This window comes from Chiloscyllium plagiosum, unplaced genomic scaffold (assembly GCF_037043375.1).
Source record: "Chiloscyllium plagiosum isolate Xiang-an unplaced genomic scaffold, Cpla_swu_hap1 HiC_scaffold_42, whole genome shotgun sequence".
NCBI lineage: Eukaryota > Metazoa > Chordata > Chondrichthyes > Orectolobiformes > Hemiscylliidae > Chiloscyllium > Chiloscyllium plagiosum.
Window position 1 is genome coordinate 12,932,403 of NW_028270180.1, and position 12,498 is coordinate 12,944,900.

The following is a 12,498-nucleotide window of genomic DNA, read 5'->3' on the forward strand; positions in this document are numbered from 1 at the left end:
AATTTCTGCCTTAAGTCCCCATCTCTATTCCTCCCTATGTTGTTGGTGCCTATGTGGACCATGACTTGGGGCTACTCTCCCTCCCCAGCAAGGATCCCAAAGACGCGATCAGAGACATCACGAACCCTGGCACCTGGAGGCAACACACCAACCGTGAGTCCCTCCCATTCCCACAAAACTTCCTGTCTGTCCCCCTAAGTATGGAATACCTAATGACTTATGCTCTGCTCCTCTTCCCCCTTCCCTTCTGAGCAGTACCAGAGACTTGTGCCCCATTGCTTACCACTGGTAAGTTGCCCAAGTATCCAAAATGGTATACTTGTTGTTGAGGGGAATGGCCACAGGGGATCCCTGCACTCCCATCTACCTTCTTCTTTTACCTGAGGTGTGACTCTGTAACTCTTCTCAATAACCGCCTCCACATCCTGAATGATCTGTAATTCATCCAGCTCCAGCTCCCTAACGTGGTTTTCGAGGACCTGGAGTTGGATGCACTTCCCACAGATACAGTCAGCAGGGACACTAGTGGTGAGACTTTGTGACACAGGTTCCCTGCAGTGTGGAAACAGGCCCTTTGGCCCGACAAGTCCACATTGACCCTCCGAAGACTAACCCACCCCCCTCTGACTAATGCTCCTAACAACTATGAACAATTTAGCATGGCCAATTCACCTGGCCATTGGTACCCCTCTGGTTCAGGTGAAGACCATCCTGTTTGTAGAGGTCTCACCTAGCTCACCTGGTCTGCACATCTTTGGAATGTGGGAGGAAACCGGAATACCTGGAGGCAACCCACACGGGGAGGATGTGCAAATTCCACGCAGACAGTCGCCCAAGGCTGGAATCAAACCTGGGACCCTGGTGCTGAAAGGCAGTAGTGCTAACCACTAAGCCACCATGCCACCCCACGTTCCTCAGGAGGAATATTCAACTGCTCTAATCTCCATTCCCACTATTCAAAATTCCCACCAAGACTACTGAAAACTAAAAGAGAGGGAAAAAAAACAGACTAGTCACCTTATCAATCCAGCGCAAGAATTTGTTTCGGTTCGAGGAGGAGGATGGGTAGGAGACTCTACCCGAGTAGCGTTTCAGGTAAAGCAACCAACCATATATAAAGCTTCACTTACCCAGCAGTCCTGTGTCCGCTCTTGCTCAGCGTGCACTCTGCCTATACATGAGGTAAGTTTTTAAACTCTGCTCCTACCTTCCCATTGGGCCTCTGGTCCTCGCTGTCACTCCTCCCACTGCAACTGCAACTATTCCAGCAATCTCCTGGCCGATGTCCCATCTTGCACCGATGAGTCTGAGCTCATCGTAAACTCTGCTGCTCATATTCCAACCTGAACCAAGCCCCATTTTCCCTTTTGTCTACTGGTCAGCCCTGGTCCAGCAACACCTCAGTTTTAAAATTCTCATCCTTGTTTTGAAATCCTCAATCTCTCCTATTTTTGTAATCTCTTCCAGCACCATTCAATGTATCTATGCTTCTCTAATACAAACGTCTTGTTGGGCCTTGATATTATTTTGCTCCTGTAAGGGTCCAGGCAGTTGATATTACAGACCTATATAAGCCCTAGAATGATTTCCTTATATCTCTCTATCACTATCTCCACTTTTAAATGGAATAAGATCTACATTGTTGATCAAGTTCCTGTCATTAGCCTATCCTAATATTTCTTTGGGTATTTCATTGTCAGATTTGTTTCCTGTGAAGCACCCTGGGACATGCTATGTATTGGCAAGCTCTTGTTATTATTATTATTATTACTGTCTACAGTATGGAAGCAGCCCATTCAGCCCTCCAGGTCACACTGCACCTCTGAAGAGCATCCCACCCAGATCCCTGTATCCTATCCCTATAACCCTGCATTTCCCATGGCAAAGCAACCTAGCTTGTACATCCCTGGACAGTGTGGGGTAATTTAGCATGACTAATCCACCCTAATCTGCACATCTTTGGACTGTGAGAAGAAACTGGAGCAAACCCGCACAGACATGGGGAGAATGTTCAAACTCCACACAGACATGGAGTCTGGAATCTAACCCAGTCCCTTGGCACTTGTGTGCTATTTGCTGAACCACCATGCCACCCTATGACAAATGCTGGGAATGGATGTAGTTATAGATCATGAGAACTGGAAGATAGACATTTGCCATAATTCTACCATCAACATCAATGTGAGCTCATGGACAAGAAACTGAAGAAACTGTGAGAAAGTTTCCACACTCTACCATTTTAGTTTGACCCCTCGATCCAAAGGATTTTCCCTATTTTTCCGTGTTTTCCAGAGCTATGTTGTGCATGCGGTTGTCTTGTTATCGACCAGACCAAACACCTCAAAATATATTAAGAAGGTAGCCTAGTCCATAACTTTTCCAAGGTAAGTGTAAGGTGTTGCATTCTAGATGAAATTTGATTGGTCAAACTGCTCGACTTTAAGCAAAAGACGTTATTTTTGCACTACAATTAAAATACAGACAAAATAAAAAAAGAAAAGCTTTAGCTTAACTGTAACTGTCAAAAATAATTAACAAAATAATACATATTAGCTACTACTAATTAACTGTTCCAATATAGTAACACATCCTTGGCAAAGGCAAATTCAGTTAAACAGATTGTCTCGCATGCAATTCTAGCAGCAAGAGAACCTTCAGCTTTTGTTGTAACAGAGCGAGAGAAATAAAAACTTCCACACCTAGCTTCAAGACTCTAGCAACTGAAGAAAGGTTAAGCTAAAAATTGTGGTTCTATGGGAGTTTGACCACACCCATTCAGGCTGCTTCTAGTGTTCCAACTTAAAAGAAAATGCCAAGGGCTCACAAGCTATTTACTTTTTGACCCTGAGCAGACCACTTGGTACCTCTGTCTCAACTTTTCTTCATAAAAATAGGATAAAATATGCCTCTTAAAGCCATAGTATTGTCATGGTCCTGCTTGTGTTGTTTGAAATTATGAAAAACAAAATTGACAAAATTTAGTGATTGAATAAAACATTGACATGTTTGGTATAGTTTGTGGAGAGTGTGGCTTGATTTCCAGTGTATTCCTCCCACTAGAGTCATCGAGATTTTCGAATCAACATGATCGTAAATGTAATTACTCATATCTGGAGCATCCGGGACTTGAACTCCTCTTGGTACACAAGAGCTCTCCCCACAGTCATAACACAGCTTTTGCAAATGCTTATACTTGCTGTAGAACATAACTTGCTAGGGGACAGTGAGGACTGCAGATGCTGGAAGCCAGAGTCTATATGTGTGGAGTTGGAAAAGCACAGGCAGGTCAGCCAGCATCCGAGGAGCAGGAAAGTCAATGTTTCAGGCTGAAACCCCTCGTCAGGACTGAACCTGCTACTTGTGTCACAGTTTTGCATGAAGAGACTTCATTTCAGTGCAAGTCTGAGTCAAATGGTAATGGTTTTCTCTGTGAAATGGGGGCTAATTTTAATCTAAGCGGCTGAGCTCCGCACCCAATGGACCGCTCCAGTGACTTTCCGATAGGCTGAGGTTACCATAAAGCATTGCCCTTCTCAACCTCTACCCTCACCTGAGGCATGGTGACTCTCAGGTTAAGCCACCTCCAGTCACCTCTCCTTAATGAGAGAACAATCCTGTGGTCTGCTAAGACCGTAGAGTCTTTGCTTGGTGAAGGCACAAGATTTAAAGTCGTAAAATGCTTTGAGCACTGTCTATTGTTAATCTTTCTTGCTCTGTTCAGTTCAAAAATATTGCTCATCAAATTAATATTTGTTTTTCTAAAGAATGAAGCAATTGAAAATTTAAAATGCACAAAACACACTGAAGGTCAAAGTGACCTCAGTGGTGGGAAGACTTTGTTCTATTACCATGTCTTGCAAGGTTTGTGAAGGTTTGCTTAAAGCAGTGTATGTGATGCAAAATGAATCCTCCAACAGCCGAATAGCAGACAGGAAGCAATACTGTCCTGATATTTCTATTTGCACTGATTTTATTCTGTAGTAATAATGTTTCAGATGAGATCTGCCTAAAACTGCAAGAAGACTGGGCTGAAAATGCATACATTCACTTTCTAACACCTTCATTACTTCAATTATTGAGAGAGGAACTCAAGATTGAGCAAATCGGATACCCTGTGGGACATATATTTTATCAGTTGATACAGCCACCTATTTTTCCTTGCAGTGTAATCAACACCTTATGAATAATCCCCATGCTAAAGTGAGGCTATTTACTGATTGAGTGGCTGAAAAACAACATAATATTGTTGTTTGGAAAGGCTCACTTGAGATCTGATTGCTCATATGCAAACTTGACTATAATACTTCCTTTGTCCACGCTATCAATATATGTTAGAAATAATTGTGGTTTCAGCACTGACCCCTGTGGCACTCTACCAGTTACAGGTTGGCATGTTGACACTGTCCCAACTCTGTCTTTCTATGAGTTAGCCAGTCCTCGCTCCATATTGATATACAACCCCAATTCCTTGGTCACTTATCATGTTAAGTAGCCCAAAGTGTGATACTTTATCAAGCATCTTCTGGAATTCCAAATATACAACAGCAGTTACCCATTATCTAGCATATTTGTTATCTTTTCAAAGAATTCTAATAAATTTGTCAGACATGCTTTTTCCCTTGTTGACTCCGTTGGATTGTCATATTTATTTCTAAATCCCCCATTCTCATTTCATTTATAATAGACATTTACAAGGATGTTGTTGGAACTAGAGGGTTTGGGTTATAGGGAGATGCTGAATAGGCTGGGTCTTTTTTCCCTGGAGCATTGGAGGCTGAGGGGTGACCTTATAGAGGTTTATAAAATCAAGAGGGGCATGGATAGAGTGAACAGCCAAGGTCTTTTCCCCAGGGTAGGGGAATCCAAAACTAGACAGCACAGGCTTAAGGTGAGAGGGGAAAGATTTGAAAAGGGCCTGAGGGGCAACATTGTCACACAGAGCATGGTGCGTGTATGGAGCGTGTTGCCAGGGGAAGTGCTGGAGATGAGTACAATTACATCATTTAAAAACTACCTGATTGGGGTAATTTGATCAGGAAGTATTTAGAGGGATAAGGGCTCAATGCTGGCAAATGGGATTAGGTCAGATTGGGATGTCTGGTCGGTATGGACGCATTGGACTGAAGGGTTTGTTACCGTGCCGTATGACTCTATCTCCCTCCCTTATTGAATAAAAATATTATGTGAGCAGTTTTCTATTTCACTGGGACTTTTCCAGAATTGAAAGATTCTTGGATGATTTCTCCCTCTGCATTCCCTCTTTTTAAAAACCTCGGATACAATCCAATGGGCCCAGAATGGAAACGAAACAGTGAAACAGGTGAATGAGACACATTAATCCAACATAGCCTGTGTATCTAAAAATGGAGATCTGGTTGGGGGGAGGGGGTAGATGTTGGGAGTTGGGGGGTTGGGGACATGGTGGCTCACTGGCTAGCACTGCTATCTCACAGTGCCAGGGACTCATGTTCGATTCCAGCCTCGGGCAACTGTTGCGTTCAACCAGTAGCTGTGTGAGTTTCTTCCGGATGCTCTGGTTTCCTCCCACAGCCCACAAAGATGTGCGGGTCAGGGTAGATTGGCTATCCGAAATTGCCCATATAGTGTCCAGGGATGTGCAGGCCTGGTGAGTTAGCCATAGGAACTACAAGGCTACACGGATAGGGATAGCATATGGGGTGGGTCAGGGAGGGAAGGTCTTTGGAGGGTGAGTGTGGACTCGATGGGCTGAAAGGCCTGTTTCCACATTGTAGGAATTCTATGATCCTGTACATTCAGTATCAAATCATGGTCTTTTGTCTGTTTTTTCCCCTCTGGGGAAATTATCCCATCCCCACCACTATAACCACAGTGATTAAACAGTTCAGGTAACCTCCAACAGCGGGCCTCAATAAGTCCTGGAATGTTGTTCATTCTTTAGCTGTTGCTAGACAGCAGATGGCCTTCCGGTCACTCCCCTACTATCCCAACTCTGGGAAAATAGTCTGGGGGGTGAAATGGAGCTACAAAACTGGGAGGTGGAGATGTTGAGGGCGGGGGTGCAGGGTTGGTCACCAAACACTCCAACTGATCATTCCCACCCCCAATCCAGGTAGCTAAAAATCCTGCCCATTATCAAGTAAATGGAGGAAAGACTTGCATTGATGTAGTGACTATCAGGATATCACATCACAGCAGTTTGCAAAGTTGAGTCATTGTTGCAATATACGAAAAGTGGCAGGACAGGATCCCACAACTAGTAATACCATTGATGATCACATCATCTGCCTCTTTTTGTTGCTCTGCTATTGCACGGACACTGGAGAGAACTCCCTTACTCCACTTCATCAATAAAGTGCAACAGGACCTTTAAGTTTTGACCTCAGATGCAGCCTTATTTGTAACCCAAAACTACAACATCGAAGGCGATGCAGAACTGCACTGCGTCCCATCAAGCCAAACCTCTTTCTCTTTGAGCTATTGCTGACAGCAAATCGAAAATCCAGAAGAAATATCCTCTCACAGACACACATTAATAGATGAGGGGGAAATTTCTTCAGCCAGAGGGTGGTGAATCTGTGGAACTCATTGCCAGGCTGTGGAGGCCAAGTCATTGAATATTTAAGAAAGGGATAGGCAGGTTCTTGATTAGTAAGGGGATCAGGGGTTACAGAAGATTAGGGTTGAGAAATGTATCAGCCAAATGGTAGAGCAGAATCATTGGGCCGAATAGCCTATACCTTATTGTCTGTGGTCTCAAAGGATTTGATTTAGCAAATTTTATTTTTGCATTGTTTTAAAACCTACAGAACACTTGTTCCATTATTCAATAATTTTTGACGTATGTTGGAATTGCTTAAGATTATGACAGATTCGGGATATCGGAAATCTCTTTCTATAGCATAGTATAGGATAAAGCACAACGACCGGGCACACAGATATAAGGCTTTGGGAAGAGATAGAGGGTAGGATGTGAGGAAATATATTTTATAATCAGCCAATGAAGGTGCTGGATGCAGAAATGGTCAATGGTTTCCAAAAGAGATTGGATTGTCATCAAACCTGCATTGCTTCGGAGATTGAGAAGAGATGTAACGATTGTAATGAGATCAGCCAGCTGGAAAAATATAATATGAGTTCTCTGATTGGGACTGTTAATCCGATCCAGCCACGGAGCCCTGGCTGACATGAAGCTGGTTGCATATTCTAATTTTTTTTAAATTCAAAAAAAACACTTTATTCATAACTTCATTGGTACTAAAACAGTTCTGCAGTATTGCTGTGTATCAAGGAAAGCAAAATTGGAATTTAACATTCCCTGCAGCTCCAAATATCGGAGGCATTTCTTGCTCATGCATAGATGATTTGAGGCAGTGAGAGAGTCTGATAACCAAACAGACCCTCATTAAACTTCGGCAGAAAGACCTTAGACAGCAGCCTTCCCACACTGTGCCCTGGTCGCAGTTGCCCCAAGCTTTCATTTCATATTCTCATACTGAAACTTTAAGACATTTCACATACCACACTGTACATTCACTAGCTTTTACAACTTGAGATCAGTCAACACTTCAGGTCTTTTAGCTCAAAACTGACAATTTAAAATATAGTTATTTCTACACTGTGTGAGTTATAAAGATGGAAATTTAGATTCACCCCGTGGCAAGCTATTAAAACACTGTTCCTGGAGCAGTTATTCTGGAAAATATTCTCAGACCCCATCCATGAATAAATTATGTAAATAGCCTTTGGAAAGCAAGGGACATAAATACATTGACACAAAGGGCTCTGATGAGAATTTTGAGCACATTGGGATGGTTTGAAATTGCCAGGTGCAAATTTTTAATGTTTCTCATCTGGTTCATAAAGCATTATTTTTTAATATAAAAATCTCTCCTCCAATTAGTTGTCATTATTATAACCTTGGCTTGTATAAATGATATGATTATCTCAAGCATTTTACAATAAGAATACAATAAAATGCAGCGAAAAGCTTTCATTTGTCATCAAGGTTCGGCACCATTTTGAATAATTTAAGAACAAAAGGGAAAGAAAAAAGAAAGATATAGCTTAAAGCCTTGAGCCGGCTCGTCATCATCGACGAGGCCTATGCTGCCAGTCCTCCTTGACTGCCATCAACACCTGACCCAACCAAACAGTTGCCAATTCTCAGGCACCATCTTTTCCGCTGGGCTGATCCACCTTGACCACCACCACACTGTCATCTGCGCTGAACCAACCAACATCAGAGTCAGGTCTCTCTCGCTGTGGGCCCACCTTGTTGTGATGCTCTTCTTCCATCGCGTCGCCACCACCAGTGCTGGATCCGACTAACGACGAATGATCCAATAATGATGTATTTGTATTTGTAGTCACCCTCCAGCTCACCACAGCCAAGAGAGAAAGGAATTGTGGAGACACTGCTTCCAATTGTAGAAGATCGGTCAGTAGGGGAGATAGATTTGAGATATGATTATGGAATGATACCACCCAGGAAGAGGCCATTCAGCCTGTCATGTGTGTGCCATCTGTTTAGTAGACCTTTCTAAATAAACGCAAGTAATGGAGAGGAGTCCATCAAGCTTGCTCTGTACTGAAGTGATGTACATATGTACACTGGGCCCAGTTCTTTGTGGACAAGAAGAACATTCACACAAACCATGCCTCTTCCAACTTAAAATAGGTGACAACTATTCTGTGCTCCATTCTCTGGGCAAAGACTTGACCAGTCAGTCAACCTGCTAATTTAAACAAATGAGGTGGGTATCACGGGGGATGGAGTGTTATATTTTCTCCTCCAATTCTACTTTGATTTAGTCCCCTTCACCCTTGATTTCACATCGGCATTGCTTGCTCTGGGCTTTGCTTGTCTCTGGTTCCTTGGCCACATGGTTGATTTTCCGGTTGGTGGAGTAGTAATAATTAGTGTTTTAACTGCACCTTACACAAGATGGATGCTGGAGTATCAGTACTACTACTAAAAAAAAAACACAAAGCTTGGCAGTTAACTGTCAGTCATCATCTAATTGGTATATTTTCCTCAGCAAGACCTCAATTAAAAGTTCACTTCCAAACCCATCAGTACTTTCTTTTTGTACAGTACATATTTCCCTTTACATTGGCTTTTCTTGCAGATGGTCCTGATGAGTGCAAGATAATGACACCAAAATTGGAGGTGTAGTGGACAGCAAAGAGGGTTACCTCAGATTACAATGGGATCTGGACCAGATGGGCCAATAGGCTGAGAATTGGCAGATGGAGTTTAATTCAGAAAAATGCGATGTGCTGCATTTTGGGAAAGCAAATCTTAGCAGGACTTATACACTTAATGGTAAGGTCCTAGGGAGTGTTGCTGAACAAGGAGACCTTGGAGTGGAGGTTCATAGCTCCTTGAAAGTGGAGTCGCAGGTAGATAGGATAGTGAAGAAGACGTTTGGTATGCTTTTCTTTATTGGTCAGAGTATTGAGTACAGGAGTTGGGAGGTCATGTTGCGGCTGTACAGGACATTGGTTAGGCCACTGTTGGAATATTGCATGCAATTCTGGTCTCCTTCCTATCAGAAAGATGTTGTGAAACTTGAAAGGGTTCAGAAAAGATTTACAAGGAAGTTGCTAGGGTTGGAGGATCTGAGCTACAGGGAGAGGCTGAATAGGCTGGGACTGTTTTCCCTGGAGCATTAGAGTCTGAGGGGTGACCTTATAGAGGTTTACAAAATTATGAGGGGCATGGATAGAATAAATAGACAAAGTCTTTTCCCTGGGGTGGGGGAGTCCAGAACTAGAGGGTATAGGTTTAGGGTGAGAGGGGAAAGATATAAAAGAGACCTAAGGGGGCAACGTTTTCACACAGAGGGTGGTATGTGTATGAAATGAGCTGCCAGAGGATGTGGTGGAGGCTGGTACAATTGCAACATTTGAGAGGCATTTGGATGGGTATATGAATAGGAAGGGTTTGGAGGGGCCAGGTGCTGGCAGGTGGGACTAGATTGGGTTGGGATATCTGGTCAGCATGGATGGGTTGGACCGGAGGGTCTGTTTCCATGCTGTACATCTCTATGACCCTATGTGCCTTCATCCACCAATAACGAAAGCCATTAAATGAATTAGCTCCGAGGCTGCAGCATTAAAGATTTCTGGGGACAAAAAAGGCAATTAAAGAGATTTAGAAGTCAGAGTCTGATGAAAGATAATAGTTAGAAGGAATTTAAGAGTTGCATAATCCAAACTGAAACTTGGTAAGAAAAAGTCAAAAGTATACACATTCTACACATGTTCAGTCTTTCTTCCAAAAGGAGTTCTCACCTCTATATACCAAAGAATGTCTGTTTATTGTATCTATGGGACAGGGCATGGAAGGGCCAGTGTGGACCCAATGGGCTGAATTACCTGCTTCCACACTGTAGGAATTTGATGATTCTCTATGATTCTATGAGGATCACATTGATGAAATGTAATGATGCTCAGTCCAGATTTTGGATAAGGCAGTCAGAGAGGGCAGGATGCTGGGGTTTTCTGGCTAGGCCAGCATTTATTGCCCATCCCTAATTGCCCAGAGGGCAGTTAAGAGTCAACCACATTGTATGGGTCTGGAGTCACATGTAGGCCAGACCAGGTAAGGATGGCAGTTTCCTTCCCTGAAGGACATTAGTGAACCAGATGGATGTTTTCCCCCAGCAATCAGCACAGGTTTTATGGTCATCATTGAACTCATAATTCCAGATTATTATTGAATTCAAATTTCACCATCTGCCATGATGGGATTCAAACCCAGGCCTCCAGAATGTTTCCTGGTTCTCTGAATTGCTCATCATAATTGGAACTTTTGACAATTACTCCTCCCCTGGCTTCCAGTAGTTGCAAATATTACATCTCCACACATCTGCCAGTTGAGAAAAACCCTCAAGTTGCTGGAGATGATCCATGCTGTCCAAAGATGTGCAAGTTAGGTGGATCAGCCATGGTGAGTTGCCCGGTAGTTTCCAGGGATGTGCTAGGGCTGGCTATGTTAGGTATGGGTGATGTGGGATTACAGGTGGTACAGTGGGGTGGCACAGTGGCTCAGTGGTTAGCACTGCTGCCTCACAGTGCCAGGGACCCAGATTTGATTCCAGCCTTGGGCAACTGTCTGTGTGGAGTTTGTACATTCTCCCCGTGTCTGCGTGGGTTTCCTCCGGGTGCTCCGGTTTCCTCCCACAATCCAAAAATGTGCAGGTCAGGTGAATTGGCCACGCTAAATTTCCTATAGTGTTGGGTACATTAGTGAGGGGTAAATACAGGGTAGGGGAATGGGTCTGGGTGGGCCTCTGTTCGGAGGGTCGGTGTGGACTTGGGCTGAAGGGCATGCTTCCATACTGTAGGGAATCTAATCAAAAATAGGGCGGGTGGGATGCTCTTCAGAGGATTGCCGCAGATTCAATGAGCTGAATGACCTCTATTTGCACTGTACTTGCCAGTAATCGCACTCACTGATAGATGCATTGTGGGGCCAGGGGGATGGGGTGGTGATGATGGTCACCTTCACCATATTATGACCAAATATGGAAGATGCAAAAGGAACCAGCTGATTCACATAGCAGAGAATCAGATCAGAATGCAGGGATACATATTTCCAAATATACTGTGCCTCACTTATCCACAATGATCTGTTCAAAACCCTTACTGCCCATTTTCTATCTTGGCACCCATAAGGAACAGTCTTCCTGTGCACAATCCAACAGCAGACATCTTTCAGGTGAAGGAATGGGGAACAGGGGCTGTCAGTAACATGTTCCTTATGACTAACCCCCATTTGTTAAATGGCAGGTTCGACCTATCCTGGGGGAGAGTGGGCCCTGCTAAACAGATTCAGGACTCCTCTGCAGTCAAACCCCTTTGCTGGGACCTCAACATCTCAGTACCGCCCCTTCCATTTTATTTCAAAAATATACTTTATTCATTAAAAAAACCTCCTTCTTTATATGCATTGTCACAAGTGCAGTTCAGTTCTGTACAGCTGCAGATGAAGTAAACAAACAAAATGGCATAGTGGCTCAATGGTTAGCACTGCTGCCTTGCAGCGTGAGGGACCCAGGTTTGATCCCAGCCTCGGGCGACTGTCTGTGTGGAGTTTGCACATTCGCCCTGTGTCTGCGTGGGTTTCCTCCCACTGTCCAAAGATGCGCGGGTCAGGTGAATTAGCCATGCTAAATTGCCCGTAGTGATAATGTGAATACTAGAGAGTAGGTGGGTGGGTTACTGTTCGGAGGGTCGGTGTGGACTTGTTGGGCCTGTTTCTGCACTGGAGGGAATCTAATCCAAACATTGGATTTTGACTCTTATTCCAATGATCTCAGTACAATTCAGCAATTCAGCAGAAACAGAAAGAACATTGCACATTGCAGATGACAGGCCCCTGTACAGACTCAGTGATGGTTTAATCACCGTAAGCTCAGCAAATGAGATGATCACTCAACGCTGAGGATTTGTATTGACTAAAGAAATAAAAACAAAACAAGACGAGCTGTGACAACAAAAATCATTTCC